General features: G+C 52.0%; 1 protein-coding gene across 5 annotated transcripts in view; it reads left to right on the plus strand.

The window, feature by feature from the left end:
• The window catches only part of RALY (RALY heterogeneous nuclear ribonucleoprotein), a 113804-nt gene that overhangs the window by 41815 nt on the left and 54841 nt on the right, over positions 1 to 17148 (plus strand). Inside the window, exon 3 of one of the 5 annotated variants that reach the window (XM_058851009.1) lies at positions 6733 to 6776. The exons of the other annotated variants lie outside the window; for them this stretch is intronic. The gene's annotated coding sequence lies outside the window, so the exon portion shown is untranslated. The remainder of the gene's footprint in view (positions 1 to 6732; positions 6777 to 17148) is intronic. 5 annotated transcript variants of the gene reach the window in all.

Raw genomic sequence — 17148 nt, forward strand, 5'->3', positions numbered from 1 at the left:
TGGGAGTGCCCCGTAATGAGAGGACAAGAGGAGCATCCTTGGGTGGCTCAGCAAAAACGGGATGGCTGAAATTTTCTGCATATCTCAGAAAAGCCTGGGGTGCAGGGGGCCACCAGGGCTCTGAGCACAGATAAATCCAGGCTCTAATCACCTGCTCAGGTCGTTAGCAGCTCGGGCAGTTCTGTCTGGCCAGGATTAGGGGGGCACTGGCAGCCCTTAAGCTACGATCTGTGGTGACCTTCTTAGCACCCCGTGGGCCAAGGAAGGAAGGGATGTAACAGCTTCTTAATTTAGAGAACACCGGGTCAGGAGGAGGTTGCAGATCCTGGAACCTGGCAGGGGCAGGAGCTGGGAGGGCCTGCAGTGTCCAGGGACCCTCACAGGGCTCATGGTCAAGCCTAAAAATGCCAAACTCTAGGACTGAGTTCCCCTCTGTGCCTGAGGTGCCTCTGTCAGGGAATGGGTGGTTGGATCACTCAGGTTGGAACTCATTCCAGAGGCTCCACAGGAATTGGGAACCATCAGAAACCAGGCTGAGGAGAGCACAAGCAGAAATTCCCCCCAAATGCACTCTCCCCAGTCTTTATCTGCTGTAAAAAAAAATTCAAAGACACCAAAAAAAAAATAAATTCAAAGTTAAAACTCATGTTGTAAGTAGTCTCCCAGGAAGGATTGCCCTTGTCTGTGCTGGGAATGATCTCATGGCAAGTGCAGTACTTGGGAGTGGTTGGCTGGAGCAGTTCCCAAGGGTCTGGAGGAGGTTTTGGCTGGAGCAGGCTCACTCCTGTCCCATGGGAATGGGCTGTGGAGCCCACCTGGCAAAGGCAGCCTGGGAGGAGAGGCTTCCTCACACAGAGACCCCAGTCCCTGACCACTCTGCAGGGAAGCAGAGGAGTTTGGGGATGTTCTTGGCACACAGTCTCTAGTGAAAGCAAAGCACAGAATCCTTTGGGATTGGAAAGGACCTTAAAGCCCGTCCAGTCCCACCCCTGCCATGGGCAGGGACAGTTTCCACCATCCCAGAGTGCTCCAAGCCCCGTCCATCCCAGCCTTGGACACTGCCAGCTTGAGGGGTTGTTTTGGTTGAGGATGATTGGGGCTCATTCAGTGTTTGCACACAGCAGGAGTGGGGGCTGCAGGCTCAGCCCCTGGTGTTGTCCAGCTCTGAAGTTCTCAGGGATGGAGCCATCCCCTCCCAGTGCCCCCAGTGCCTGTGGGAGCTGAGCTGGGCTGGCTGGGAGTGGGGACCCAGGCAGTCCCAGTAAGGATCAGGTTTTCCAGTGACAGCCAAATCCTGACACACCGAGCTGCCACTCTTGACACTGGAACCTTCTGAGCTGGACACTGCTGGATGGAGCTGCTAATTAACCCTTTATAAACACCCTCATGGCTCTGTCCCTGGGCTTACCTGAGCTTTTAAATAAGCAAATGAACTGCCTGAAGCTCTCAGCTCTGCCAAGTGATGCAGGACAGGACCCTCTGCTCAGGACCTTGCTGGTGCAGTCTGAGAGTGGAAGGCTGTGTGGCTCAGCTGTCACCTGCAATCTGGGAAGAGCAGAGTGTGCTGGGTGTTATTTAAGGGCTGTAAGGCTGAACAGAAGATCAACAGAATCATGTTTGATCCCTCAAACACCAGTTCCCACAGCAAACATGATCCAGTGCGTTGCACCTCACCTGCTTGGGGATGTAAAACCTGGAGAAGCAGCAGAAACTCGAGCACGTGTGTAATTGTTAACCTGCACATTCAGGCAAAGCTGTCACGCTCCGAGAAAGCCATGGGTTAGAAAGCACCTTCCTAAGCCAGTGATTCATCTCTAGAGCTGAGCTGGTTTTCTGTGATCAACCCAAATGTTTGATTCTTTTAAGAGCTGAGCAAGTGATTCTTAATGAGCAGTCAGTTTTCTGCAAATCTCGATCTTACTGAAATATGATGTTGATTTAAATCATCCCACTGGGGGATTTTTGGTTTTCTTTTTTCATTCCTGCGTTTCCTTTTTGAAATCATCTGTTTCTCAGAACCTCTCAAGACTTGGAGGTTAATTCAGATTAAGGTTGTGCATGGACGGAAAATGTAAAATCTTTTCCCAAATAACTGCTTGTGCAAACACCAGGCAGGTGATGGCACGAATCCCTTCTTCTGCTGTGCCTGTGCTAAAACTTTGGAGGAAAATATTGGCAGAATGTCCTCTCCTGACTGGGTGCAGCTTTGTCCTCACTTCTGGAGCTGGAATGTGAGTCAGAAAGGAGGAAATCAAGGGGGTGCCTTAAAATGAAAGTACAAAAATAGATCTCCCTGCGCGTCTTTTCTCAGCTTCCCCTTACAAGGCTGCACTGACGTGTGCTGGATGGGGTATGACGGCTCTGGCCTTGGCAGATGCATCAAATATGACATGTGAGCATGGCTTTTAGGGATTTTTTTAAGGAGACAAATAGGGGTCAGCAAGAAATGCAGAAAAGATAAACAGTGAGGTGGCCACAGTCCTTCATCTCTAGGAATCCAGGCATGAGATTTGCTTCCAGCTCAGCCTGAAGTGGAGATTTCAGGAAACAAGCCAAGAAGTTGCTTATTTTGCCATTTAATCATCAAATGTGCTGCTTCCCTGGGGCACTGGCCTTTCACAGGCAGTGCTGTGACAAAAGATGTGGTGAAACATGAGGGACCCTGTGCTGGCTGGAGAGGTTGGGCTGTGCCAGGCAGAGCGTGGGAGATGATGCCACAGCCCCTGTGTTTGGGATGAGCTGTCTGAGGTAGGCTGTTGGGATTCTTTTCTGCTAAAATCCTTTTTTTAATTTCCTCCTGAGGGTGGAGGTTCCATTGGAAAGACAGGGTCAGTGGATCAGTGAGGCTGGTCCCCCTTCCCAGGAGAGGGACACGAAGGAACCGTGGCAGCCTCAGTCTCCTGCCTGTTTTTCCTGTTGTAATGGGGAAAAGCCTTGAAATCAAACCTTGTTTCATTCCCCCACATCTTTCCCTACGAGCCTGGGTTTGCTGTGCTGTGGGGAATCAGGACATCTGCACCCTGTTCACCTCCCAGGGGGTATCTCCTCAGAATCTTGGAATCATTACAGGTGGAAAGGACCTCCGAGACCATGGAGTCCAACCCTTAACCCAGCACTGCCGAGATCATCGCTAACCATGTCCCCAAGTGCCACACCCACGTGTTTTTTGGATACTTCCATGGATGGTGACTCCACCACTGACCTGGAGCAGCTTCTTCCAATGCCTGACCACCCTTTTAATGTATAAATTTTCCCCAATATCCAATCTGAATCCCCCCTGGCACAACTTGAGGCCATTTCCTCTTGTCCTGTCCCTTGTTCCCTGGGAGCAGAGCCCAGAGTTGTGGAGAGCCAGAAGAAATCCCCCCTTTTCCCCCCTTCTTATATCACAGCTTCCTTGAGCCTGTGGGAGTGGGGTGCAATAAACCATCCCTTGGCTTCCCACAGTTCTGATCCAAACCAAGGAGAAGTTTGTCAGGGCAGGGAGAGGTTTGTGGGCCACTGAGCTTTCTCTGATGTTGTTAATTATCCATCATTTCTTCCCCTACTTTCCCCACCAGCCTTCCCTGCCTGCTCAGCATCCCCTGGGAAAGTATTTCTGCTTCTTCTGGGCTGGGTGGCTCAGCCCCACAGAGATGTTCTGAGTCTGTTCCTTGTCCAGCTCTGCCTGTCACTGTCTGTGCCTTGATCCTCCTTGTACTCCTCCTGCGAGATCCAAAAAGTCTGCTGCATTCTTTTTTTTTTATTTTTCCCCATCTTCTTGTCATAGCTTTGAACGCCTTTATTATTCCTTCTTCCCTCCTCTGGCAGAGGTGTCTCTGCTTATAATCTTCTTAGCACTGAGGCAGCCTGTTCATTTCAAAGAAAGCTGCTTTAAAGGCAGGTGTGAGCCAGACTTGGCCGATTCTTTCTTTTCCCCTGTGGCTTGAAGGGCCTGAAAATATTCCTGTAATCATTTCACAGAATCCCAGAATGGTTTAGGTTGGAAGGGAGCTTAAAGCTCCTCTTGTCCCACCCCTGCCTGTGGCAGGGACACCTTCCAGCGTCCCAGGTGATGCAGGGAATGGATCACCAGGCTTTGGGCTGACCTGTGCAGCTCCTGGCTGATGGACACGGGACACAGATGGGACTTCAGGCAAGTTCTGCTCCTGCCATGCTCGAGTGAGGTCCCTGAGCTGTTCTCTCTCCACCCAGCCCCTCTCCAGCTCCCAGCTCGTGGCACTCCTGCGTTCCAAGGAGCAGTTCCAAGGGAAGCAGGGTGTCCCCTGTGCGCTCCAGCCCTGATGGGACCCAGCAGGGATGTGGGAGTGGGGCTGTGCTTGTCCTGTGGCCTCAGCCACGTCCTGCCCGTCCCCCCAGGCTGCAGGAGGCAGTGGGGTCACCCCACAGATGGGCTGGGCTGGGCTGTGGCAGCCAGGGCCGGTGGATTCTGCTCAGGAGCTGGGGGATTCCTGCAGGGATGGCTTCAGGGAGAGCCCTGGGGGCAGCCAGCTCCAGCCTGCTCCCTCACCCCTCCCCTGTGTCTGTGCAGACACCCCTGGACACAGCCAGGGAATTGCTCCCCTCTGCCCACCCTGCAGAGGGGCAGGGGACTCAATACCCTGCTGCATTTTGGCTGCAAAAGACAAGGAGTGAAGTTTGCTATGCCAGCACCTCCTTCTACAGGAGACTTTTCTTCCCCGAGGCTTTCCTGCTTCTCAGAGTCTGGAAATGCATCTGTATTGTTTACCTGACCCTCCCATGCGGTCACAGCCTTTACAGCCTCTGCCTTGGCTCCTATTCCACTTCCCAAAGCCTCTTCATTGCCTGACTCCTCTAATCCTTCCAGGAGCACCCATGTTTTATGCCTTGGTTATGCCTCCCTTCCTTTTAATTAATTTTTCACTCGTCCCTGTTGCCCTTTTTGATTTAATTTATTGCTCACTAGCCATCACAACACCTGGGCAAGCCTTTAATTTATCTCTTCCTGTGTCCCTTGCCCTCCACCCCCGTCCTTTTCCATTATTGATTTCTCCAGTTTGATTTCACCCTGTGCTTGCCAGCATCATCTCCCACCCTTCCCTCCCACTCAGAATTGCTTGGATGAGTTTTCCCCCCCATTTGCTGCATTGTAATTCCTGGCCCAACAAGTCTGGGATTGCTGCTTGTTGGATCCCCTCCTTTGCTGGGGTTTGGCTTCCACCCCAAATGTCCCAAAATTGCCTCTGGGTAATTCCCATCCCGTTGCTGTGATAAGGAAAAAGCTCCTTTCCCAGTGAGTCTCATCCAGATGGAAGGGGTTGATGGCCATGACCTGGTGTAGCTTCTGTGCTGTGGTTCCTGCAGGCAGGGAGGTGTTCCAGGAGCTGGGCTGGGCTTTGCTTGGTTCCAGCTCTGAACAAGGAGGGAGCTCTGTGCCCCCAGCAGCTCTTTATTCCTGCCATTATCCTGGGGATGAGGATGTGCAGCTGAACCTGCCCTGGGGAGCCCTGGCTGCTCCCAGCTCAGCTCTCCTGCTGCTCTGAAGCTTTTTCCTGCTCTGCATTTAAACAGTGAAGAAATTGTGGAAGAGGGAATAAATGACTTTTCCTCTGTCTTTTAGCTGCCCTGTGGCTGCCACAGCCCAGCTCCCCAGAGCTCAGACAAAGAGGGAACCCCTGCTTTGCTCCATGGCTCTGAGGAATTGAGGGCTTTTATTTGCCACCATAAATGGTCCATTTACTTACAGAGCAGTCCCTGCCATTACCACGATGGCTTTGGAAAGCACATTACTGCAGATATTCAGGTTGTTTTGTCATTTGTGGCCATGTGATTTACAAGTTGAGACCACAAGTGGGAAAAAGGGGTCAGAGGATGGGAGCCATGTGTTTGTTAAAAACACACAGCAAGGCAAGATCATGAGCCATTACCTGCTCCCCTGTAGAACAGGCACAAAACACAGCAGGCTGAGGCTCAAAAGAGTGGGAATTTACATAGTTCCCTGTTCCTGCTAAAAAATACTTTGGTTAGAGCTGTGCTCATATATGGGATTTTCATTTCCATGGGGTCTTGTGTAGCTGAGCTGGTTCTGTCTGATGGAGGAGCAGGGTGGGGCTGCAGCTGGCTCTGGCAGTGGATGTGGTTGGATATGTCGTGTCCTTTGGATATTGGGAAAGGTTCTTCCCCAGAGGTGCTGGCACTGCCCAGGCTCCCCAGGGAATGGGCACGGCCCCGAGGCTGCCAGAGCTCCAGGAGCGTTTGGACAGCGCTGCCAGGGATGCCCAGGGTGGGGTTGTTGGGGGGTCTGGGCAGGGCCAGGGCTGGGCTGGGGGATCCTGGGGGTCCCTCCCAGATCAGGATATTCCAGGATTCCATCATTCCACCTCCTGACTCCCAGGGCATCAAACTGGTAATTCCTTGAGTGTAACAGCCCTGGGATATTATCAGCATGTGGAAAATGAGGAAGTACAACAGGCACTGCATGGGTCATGGAGAACTTAGAGGATCTCAGAGGCACCAAGGGACCATCACTGGTTTAAAGTTGGTGGTTGGTTATAAATACCTGGAGTTCCACACTGAGGTATTGGTGTGGTTAGATTTGGTGAGGGAATAACATGTGGGAATTGTAGGATGGCCTGGAGGAGCTGGCTAGGCACTCAGCAGAGGTGTGTGGGAAACATGGGAACCTGCTCATTCCACTGATTTTATTCTATTATCTCTCTTTTATTCTTTTCTCTTCCTCATTCTCCCTATTTCCCATTCTTCCCTCTTCAGCTGAGTTTAACACTGCAGGTGGGATCACCCTATAACTCCTGAAGGTAGGTCAGTTCCCTGATGCTGTCAGGGAAATCTGTGGGTGTCTGGGAGGTGCTGACCCTTTTTCCAATTTAAGAAGCTCTCCTTGTCCATCATTGACCATTTTTATCAATGCACGAGCAAAGGAGACCAGCTCCCTTCTCCCTCTGCCTCCAGCTACAGAAATATCCTTTTTTCATGTAGGAACAGCCCCCCATGATATCCATCCTTACCTTGCCTTACTTTTTACAAAGGTGTGGTGTGACAGGAGAAGGGGGAAGGGCTTTAAGCTTAAGGAGGGCAGGGCTGGATGGGATATTGGGCAGGAATTCTTCCCTGTGAGGGTGGGCAGGCCCTGGCACAGGGTGCCCAGAGCAGCTGTGGCTGCCCCTGGATCCCTGGAAGTGTCCAAGGCCAGGCTGGACAGGGCTTGGAGCAGCCTGGGACAGTGGAAGGTGTCCCTGCCCATGGTAGGGGTGGAATGGGATGAGCTTTAAGGTCCCTCCAAGCCAAACCCTTCAAGCAGTCCATGGCAGAGCACTTTGCAGCACTTGGGGGAGGATTTGTTTCCCAGCTGTCAAAGGAAACCTTTAAAGAAGCTGGAAACCATTTGGGGATCAGTCAGTGACACAGTTTGAGGTTCAAAGTGAGACTCCAACTTGAGCAAACTCAAAAACTGGAGAGGAAAGCTGTACTTTAATGATAGACTTCAAAGAGGGGATCCTGCTCTGTGTTTTGTGAAGATTGTATGGAGACAGTAGCTGACAGACAAGGATGTGTTTGGATCTGTTTGGATAATTTATCTTCTATTGTGAATTGTGGTTCTTTTGTGAAACACCCCAGGCCCCTCGGTGTGGTGATTGATTCAATCCATCTGCCTTCCCCTGGGAATGACACCTCTTCCCCCTCTCCATGGGCTCTCTGCAAACAAGGAGCTATAAATAAACACCAATATCTCTGTTTGCAGGGGGTGGAAAGCTGCGCTGGAGCTTTGCCTTTGTACTTGTAAATAAAAACAGGCAGGTAAGAGATGCTCCAAGCCAAACCCAGGCAGAAATTGGGAGCACACATAGATGCTGCTTTGTGGCACATGAAATCTGCAGAACTGTAAAATCAGGCGATATTATTTTGTAATTTGAGGAAAAAGTGTGAAAGGGATGGAGAGTTTTTGATCTGGACCCAGGCAAGTCTTTCAGTGAACTTTTTCTTTCCCGTGCTCACAAGCAGAGGATAAATGCTGGAGTTTATAGTGCTGGGGGGTCCAGGTTTGATGGACTCAGTGATGCACTGAGAGGGGTAGAGGAAGCTGCACTTGCCTTCCCTGGCTGTGGAAATTCTGCTGAGACGCATCTGCAAGGAGATTTGGGGAAGAACCTTCCTCCTGTAGGGTCCTGGTGCCTGGGTGGTGCCTCCTGAGTGATGCAGGGAGGAATTGAGGGCTGGACACGGTGTAGCAGCGTTCATTGGAGCTGCTGGGAAGTTGATGGGCAATCTAAAACTCGGCTGAATTTCGGCTCTAGGACTCTGTGGTGAAGGAATTCCCACAGGTACAGGTACAGCTCATGGGGACACTCAGCATGGGAAGCGTGTCCAGGGAAGGGAATGGAGCTGGGGAGGGCTGGAGAATTCCTGAGGGAGCTGGAAAGGGGCTCAGCCTGGAGAAAAGGAGGCTCAGGGGGCCCTTGTGGCTCTGCACAATCCCTGCCAGGAGGGGACAGCCAGGGGGGTCAGGCTCTGCTGCCAGAGAGCAACAGGATAAGAGGAAATGGCCTCAATCTCATCAGAGGAGGTTTAGATTGGGTATTGGGAATACTCCTTCCCTGAAAGGCTGGTCAGACATTGGAACAGGGCAGTGGTGGAATCCCCATCCCTGGAGGTGTTCAAAAATGTTCTTGAGGACTTGGGTTGGTGCTGGGCTTGGCAGTGCCAATGGGTTAATGGTGGCACTCAGGGATCCTAAAGGGCTTTTCCAATGATTCTGTGGTTCCATGAGCCTGGAGGATGAGGCTCTCATCCTGCTCAGAGCCAGCTGCAGAGCTCCTGGTGCTCGGTTAAGAGCTGTTCTGTCACTCTACAGGGCAGTTTTTCTAAGAGAAATGACCCCAGAGAATGGTTCCCTGAGCTTTTCTCTACAGCACTGCCATTTCTTCCTCTTGAGCACTTTTCCTCAGAGTTGTCTCCTTGGTGAACTGTGATCCATAGATCAGGAGCTCCATCCCAGAGCCACATGTGGCAGGAAAATCCTTCACCATCTCCTACCAACAGCGATGGAATCTCGGCAGAAAGCCCAGCTGCTCCCTGCTGCCCTTTCCATCCTGCCCTCCAGACTCCCAAGGGTGCATCCAGGGAGGGATGTCCCAGCTCTGGCATCAGGACCCAGCTGCTCTCAGCTCCTCCTGCACACTGGTGAAGTGTCCCTGGACCTAGACCTGTGTCATGAGGGCTGCACATTCCTGAAGGGAGATGGAGTTCCTGCCTCTGGCCCTTCCTGGGAGCCCCTCCAGAGCTTGGGGGATCAGGGAGTGTCCTGAGGGCTGATCCCAGAGTTCCTCTACCCTGAAAGCCTCTCTGGGACTGGTGCTGCAGCAGCTCCAAGGGTGCCCAAGGTCTGTGATTGTGGAGTCATGGAATCATGAATGGTTTGGAAAGGCCCTTAAACCTCATCCAGTTCCTTGTGCCATGGCAGGGACACCTTCCACTGTCCCAGGCTGCTCCAAGCTCCATCCAGCCTGGCCTTGGACACTTCCAGGGATCCAGGGGCAGCCCCAGCTGCTCTGGGCACCCTGTGCCAGGGCCTGCCCACCCTCACAGGGAGGAATTCCCTCCCAATATCCCATCCATCCCTGCCCTCTGGCAGTGGGAGCCATTCCCTGTGTCCTGTCCCTCCATCCCTTGTCCCCAGTCCCTCTCCAGCTCTCCTGGAGCCCCTTTAGGCTCTGGCTGGGGCTCTGAGGTCTCTCTGGAGCCTTTTCCTCTCCAGCCTGGCTCCAGAGCAGAGGGGCTCCAGTCCCTGGAGCATCTCCATGGCCTCCTTGCCACTTGTTCCAACAGCTCCATTTCCTTCTCAGGCTGGGCTGGAGGCAGCTCTGAGCTCACCTGAGCTCTGAATCCCCTCCCTTGAGGTGATGAAGTTTCATGCTACAGAAGCAGGGCACTACTGCACCTGAAACCACTTGTGGTGGGCTCAGTGAGACCTTCCCACATGTGAACTTCCCCTGTCCCTCACTGCCCGTGCTCTGCTTCACCTCATTTCACTTGCAGAATTTTCCAGAGTGCCTGCAGTGGTCCCACAGTCCCACAGGATGTTTGTGCTTCTGTGCCTTCATCCTCTGCATCCTCTGTGTGCACTGAGTGCCAGGGCTGCTGTGCTGGTGCAGAGGAGCTGTTCCCAAACTGGGATAACATCCCCTGCATTCAGCTGACTTGCATTTCCTCCTTATCCTTGGTATTAATCCCAAACTTGCAGAATCACCAGGTATTAGGATTTGATAGAGACGCTGCTCTTTGTGTGACGAGCCAGCTGATGGAAGTCTTAATACTGCAGGTGGTGAGCTGCCAATCCATCTAAAGCCAGGCTGCATTAGCACTCTGGGATCAGAAATATCCCTCCTGATAGCGGGAAGATCCCTCCAAGGGAGAGCTGGGGAAGCAGAGTGTGTTACCTCTGTGCCTGGGCTCGTGTGTGAGCGCTGGCTGTGCCTGAATCTGCCCAGTGTGGCACATCCAGAATGGCTCCTGTCCATGGATGTGGCTGGGAAAGGCAGAGAGAGAGCAGCATCCTGCTCCCATAAGTGTCAGGCTGCAGGGGAAGAGGCAGGAGGAGGGACAGGGCTGAGGGAGCTGGTTTGGGTTGTGTCTGCAGGATTAGGGGGACTCACTCCCTGTTCCTCCATCGTCCTCCAGATCCTTCTTCCCTCACCATCCTCTCCCTTCCCACAGCCCCGTGGTCAGAGTGGGGTCCTGAGCCTCCCCAGAGTGTGGGGACCCTGCCTGGCTCAGGGATCCCATATCCAGACCCTTTCCCAGGGCAGGGAAAGGGTTGCCTGGGATGTCTGAAGTGTGATTTGGGCTGGTAACTACACCACAGCTATCTTAGTACCAAAAACCTGCTTTCTGTTGGGCCACTATAATTTTCCAGTTCTAGGAATTACCTAGAACAGTCAGCAGGATACAAAACATATAATTTATAAAATGAAACCATTGTGGTCATGGTGGACAATAACATTTTCAGAAAATCCTTTTTTTCCCCTTCTCTCGCTGTAATTCTCCACAGTGACCAGGCTGGTTTTCCCCACCTGGTTCCAAAAAGCAAACACAGCTTAGTTCAAGGTAAATCCTGCTCATCCCTCCAGGGTTCATCATCCCTTAGCCCTGTACAGATCCATCACTTGTCTGGTGTTTCAGGAGCCCAGCTGAGAGGAAAGGCTGGGAGGAAGGATGGGCTGCTCTAAAAACCCCAGCTGTGATGATGGAGCAGCATTCCATGTGGTGGGAGCAGTCTGGGCAGAGCAGACAGTGGATAAATACAGAATATATTCTATAAAGTAACTTGATTCTCAATTAATACCCTAATTTCCCCTTTTTTTTTTTAATTATTGACTCCAAAATTACTGAGCTGAGTTGCAAATGCCGTGGAATATAAAAAGGAAGGAAGGACTTTTTATTGACATTTCAGAATTACAAATTATGTTTGTTGTGAAAAAATGAGAGACCGTCTGTTTAATTGGTTGTAGGATGCAATTTGTGAGCACTTAGGTAAGAAAAATGCCGCTATCTAGGGGATCATTAAAGATCCCTTTCCTCTGAGTCAGCAAAGCTCAGAGCTGGGGAGAAAGCAGATCTATATTCCATAAAATTCAGGGTAACAAGGAGCTCTATCCAAGGGATTGCTCTTGGCAGGGAGGGCAGTGGGATGGACAGAGAGGAACAGAAAGTTTGGGGACCCAAAAAGAAAAAGCAGAGGATTTGCTGGCTCAGTCCTATTCCACATTCCCTTCTGGAATGTGGGGCGAGCCCCCTGGGACAGAGGAAGTTTCTGACTGCAAACAGAAAATAAAATTTGGGATTCCTCTAATGGTTTTTAGCTCACAGAGGGTTGGTTGAGGTGGGATATTGGGAAGGAATTGTTCCCTGGGAGGGTGGGCAGGCCCTGGCACAGGGTGCCCAGAGCAGCTGGGGCTGCCCCTGGATCCCTGGAAGTGTCCAAGGCCAGGCTGGACGGGGCTGGGAGGGAATGTGATGCCAGTGTCATTCCCACAAAAAAAAAGTGGTGCTTGGAAAAGCACCACTGGGAACTTGCTGTTGCAGGCAGATTTGCTAATTCTAACCAGCAATTAGAAGTGGAACCTAAACTCCGGGTGGCAGAAATCTCTGGAGATTAAAGATCAGCATTTGGACTGAGAAAGGCTCTGCTGTTACTGACTGGATGAATTGGGATTTGGCACAGGATTTTGTTGTGGAGAAGGGGATGGGGGCTGTCTGGTGCCATCATTTCCCATCAGAGAGCAGGAGAAGGGGGTGCTGGATGGCACTGAAACGAGGGGATGTGTGGAAGCAGTCAGGGAGAGCCAAGGGAAGGTGAGCAGGGATGGAGACCTGGATCTCGTGGTCCTTCTGCAGGCTGTTGCCTCCTTGTGTCTCCCCCCTGAGAGCCTCCTGTGTGCCCTGGGGTCTGGCAGGTCCTGCCTGCAGTGCACCCCACCCTAAAGCATCCCTGTGCTCAGGGAGGTGTGACGGGAGCTCAGGTGTCTGCAGTCCCTGTCCCCAGCTTGTCACCATCTCCTGCACTGCTGGCAGTGAGGCTGATGCTGCCTTGGACACCCTCATGCTCACCTGGCCTTGCAGCTCCAGCAGGACAGAGCCACCCCAGCCCACCCCAACCCAGCCCACCCCGAGCTTTGCAGGGCCCTGACCCTGCTTGGAACTGCACAAGGAACGATGGTGTTGGAGCAGGGCAGAATTACAGACTCTGGAATGGTTTGGGTTGGAAGGGATCTTTCAGATCATCCAGTGCCACCCCCTGCCATGGCAGGGACACCTTCCACTGTCCCAGGCTGCTCCAAGCCCATCCAGCCTGGCCTTGGACACTGCCAGGGATCCAGGGACAGCCCCAGCTGCTCTGGGCACCCTGTAGGTTGCTCAGCCTGTAGGAAAGGTGCAAATTTCAGCCCTCCCTGTGTTCCTGCACCATGGCCAGCGTGGGAGAGGCCACCAGGCTCCCTGCAAAGCGGTGATGGAAGGAGAGGTCTGCACCAGGATGCTGCTCTTGAACCTCACTGGAAAAGGTTTTGAAGCTTGTGGACCCATTTCTCTCTTTGGACCCCCCATTTTCCTGCTCCTTCAGGCTATTCCTGCCTCTGGCTGGGTGCTGGGGGGCAGAGCAGCTCAGGAGCTCTGTAAATCAGGAGCCCTGAAATCCTCACCCACATCAGCACCTTGGAAACAACACAGTTAACAGGAACTCCTCCCCCAGGCTGAGACTGAGTTGAGGAGCAGCTCTAAGTCCCTCCTGTGATTTTTTTTTTTTCCCTTTTCTGTTTGTTTTACCCAGATCTAATCAATGCTATAAAGGGCAGAGCAGTAGTTTTATTTATTTATCACGGGGAGCAGCACAGCAAATAGTGAAGCACTTGGCAGTTTGCTGACAATGCTCTCGATAATCAGAATTTTTCAGGCTCTTTGCAGGGAAGTCCTATGGAGTGGGGATACATCAATAATGCCATGATCACAGAATTTGATGGGAAGGCCACTTTTTATAGATTTCATAGCTCTCCACAGCGATAGCATTGGGGATTTTGTTCTATAGAAGAAAAATTAAAAGGGTGAGCTTTAATTCAAGTTTTTTGGTTAAAAATTACTTTTGCAGTGCAAGTTGGCATAGAATCATAGAATCACAGAGTGGTTTAGGTTGAGAGAGACCTCAAAGGTCATGGAACCATGGAATATTTGGGTTGGAAGGGACTTCAAAGCTCATCCAGTGCCACCCTCTGCCATGGCAGGGACACCTTCCACTATCCCAGGCTGCTCCAAGCCCCGTCCAGCCTGGCCTTGGACACTTCCAGGGATGGGGCAATTGTCATAGAAAGTTTTTCATTTTGTAGTTGTCATGCTTCTAATAGGAAGAATGAAAGCTGTAACCTTTACTGAGGAACAGTGAATTATAACTTTGAGTTTTAATCTCAAAAAAAGGGGTTAGAGTTGATACATTTTTGTGTAAGCTTTGTGATTTCATGGCAAACCCTTTTCCCTCCCTTTCCAGTTGCTCTCCAGTACTGTCAGAGGGTATTTTCTGATAGGAGAGAGAGGATTCTTCAGCAGAACCCCAGTCCCTGCTGCAGGTACTCTGTCCCTCTCCCAGACACCTGAGAATCCCATTCCAGGGAAGCCTCATGGTCTCTTTTCCCAGCATGTGCCACTTCCTCAAGGGCAATATTTGCTTCCAAGCCCGTCCAGAGCAGCGTGGGCTGCTGGAGATAAGGGTGACAAATTGGCACACAAGGCATTATCTTGGATTCCTGAATAAACCTGCATCCTTGAATGCCATATCCACCCTTTCCTGGGATGAAACACAACCAGGGCTCAGCACCTGGGCAGCTCACAGCTCACCAAATGTCCTCCTTAAGGGACTGAAAATGTTTGCCTTGGTTCCCTAACAGGGGTGGTTCACCCTGTCCCCTCCATCCTCAGTGCCAGTCCCTGTCCCAAAAGCCTTTCTGCTCAGCCACTCCCAATTTTCACCTCCCAATTAGCATTAATTGCTTGATTTCTGGGGTGGTTTTCCCTGGACTCCAAATACAAGTTTTCATGCCTCTGGCAGGGCAGGAGCCTGATGTGGGGCAGCCTGTGATGCCCAAATCCAGCAGCTCTGGCAGCTCCAACTGCCAGGGATGGAGGGATCGGCAGGAGTGGACAGGAGCATTCCCAATCACAGGAAAAAGGGATGGATCCCATTGCTGCCCTCTGGAAAGGCTGGATCTGCCCAAAACCTGCTGTCTCCTGGTTCAAGGAGCCAAACAGAGCCTTGCCCAGGAGGTTTCATGGATCATGTCCATAGAAAGACTTCTTAAGCCTCTCACCTTGAGCTGTGCTTTTCCAGCAGGGAGTTACTGGATGTCAGCTGTGTCCTCTGCTCAGGGCTGGGTTTGGGGTTATCCCAGCAGGATTCAGGACCAGTCCCGTGGCAGAAGGGAGCAGCCTCAGTTTCCCCCAGGCAGGCACCCTGAGGTGTCCCTGGGTCCCCACCTATGGAAAAGGCGTTTGCTGGGGCTCTGGCAGAGGAGGAGCAGCCTCAGCCACGCAGCTCCCCCTCCATCCCTCTCCTGAGGATGCTGTTCCCAGCCAGGGAGGCTGGCAGGGTGGAGCACACAAATATTTGCTCAGTGGAGGAGCACTTGGCAGCCTGCAGGTAAATTCTGTGGGAGCAGTGACTCCAGCAGTGCATTCCCAGGGATGTGGACACATCTGCCACCAGCATGAAGGAGTCCTGGGCTGGGAGAGCAGCCTGTGTGTGCCCCACCAGCTCAGGGCTGGGCTGCCAGGTCCACCCAGAGCCATGTGGGTGCTGGGTGTCCTTGGGAATCAGGGAAAATACATCCTCCTCTTCCCTCAGCTCCTGAGAAATGACCTGGATATCACCCCTGGAACTGTCTGTAGAGGGGAGAACCCCAGGATACCAAAAAATCCCAACTGGGGCTCCCTGGCAGTGCAGAGCCACTCACCTGTCCCATCCCTGGCTCTCCCAGGACACGAGGGCTGTGCAGTGCCTCAGGCAGGGCTGCAGCAAGGAAAATTCCTTCATGGAAAGGCTTGGCACTGGCACAGGCTGTCCAGAGCAGGGATGGAGTTCCTGGAGGGATTTCAAAGGCGTGTGGCTGTGACACTTGGGGACCTGAATTAGGACACGGTGCTGCGGGGTGGGTGATTGGACCCGATGGGCTCAGATCCCTTTTCCACAATGATTCCATGATTCTGTGCTGGACAGGGAGCACCTGCTCAGAGCTCCAGCCAGGGACCCCCAGAGCTGCTGGTGCTGAGAGGAGAAGCTCTGGGGCAGAGCTGCCATCCAAGGAAGGATTCCAGCCGAATTCCAGCAGGATTCCAGCAGGATTCCAGGGAGGGACGCACCCCTGCAGCTCCAGCATCAGCGCAGGGATTTGTGCAGCAGCTGCTGTCAGTAAAGTGTGGATGAGCCTCATTAACGCTGCCTTACCAGTGCAGTTGAGTGTAATTGTTCTCTGTGCTTAAAAACCAGAACCAGGGGGAATTGCCAGAATATATTCTCTGGGTGTGAAATGTGGGAAATAATGGAGCTGGAGCTGGTGTTTAGAGCAGTGTAAAAAAAGGCAGAGCTGTGATTTAAGGGAGCAAATAAAACATTTCACCTGGTGCTGCTGTTTTACACAGACAGGCAGGATCTTACAGCTCCTTCTGCAAAGGTGACACAGAATCATAGAATCATATGAATCTCTGTGAGCTAGAGCTCATAGAGGGGGTGGGCTGTGCATGGATTCCCAAATCTGTGCTCCCCAGGAGCATCCTACAGCAGGCTGGCATTTCCCATGAGATCAGGGTTAACCTGCTGCCTCTGACCGCTGGGAGGATCCCTGCCAGTGGATGCATTTCCTTAAGGAGAAGCCTGGAGGGTCTGGGAGGTGTTGGGATCATCCCATTGCTGTCATTGCAGAGTTGTTTGTGGCTCCTGGTGCTCACTCCCAGTCCAACCCAGCCCTGAGCCTGGGAACCTGGGTGTGATTAAAGTGTCTCTCTCAGACAGAAATGCAGTTAAGATGTCAACAGTCAGACTCTCCTGCCCCCCTTGTCACTCGTGCCAGTGGTTAATCATTTCCCTGCTATAATTTGTGCCCTTTATCTCATTTGAATTGGTTGGGCTTCAGCTTGCAGCCATTTATTCCTGTTCTGTCTTTACCCTTTTGATTAAAGAGCCCTTTGGTATCTGGTATTGTCTGCAGATGAAGGTTCTTACACACAGTAATCACATCACCTTCCCATAGCCCTTTTGATAAGCTAAACAGAACAAAGTCTTTAATTTTCCCTTTGTCAAGCATTTTCTTCCAGCCCTGAATCACCTTAGGGGCTGCTTGCTGTACTTCATATATATTTTTTTAATCTGTAGAATTTGATCTTGAATTGAGTGTCTCAGTTTTCAAATCAGAAGTGCAAAAGTGCTGCCAAGCCCTGAGTTTAGAGTCTGACCCATGCCCTGGACCTCACCCTCCACAGAGCCCCCTGTGGATCCTTGTCAAGCAGGAAGCCCCAGAGCCTGGGATTTAGGATCTCTGCTCTGAGCAGGCTGGGAGAGCTGGGGGTGCTCACCTGGAGAGGAGAAAGCTCCAGAGAGACCTCAGAGCCCCTGCCAGGGGATCCCCCCTAAAGGGG

The sequence above is a fragment of the Poecile atricapillus genome, chromosome 15 (assembly GCF_030490865.1).
Source record: "Poecile atricapillus isolate bPoeAtr1 chromosome 15, bPoeAtr1.hap1, whole genome shotgun sequence".
NCBI classification, from domain to species: Eukaryota; Metazoa; Chordata; class Aves; order Passeriformes; family Paridae; genus Poecile; species Poecile atricapillus.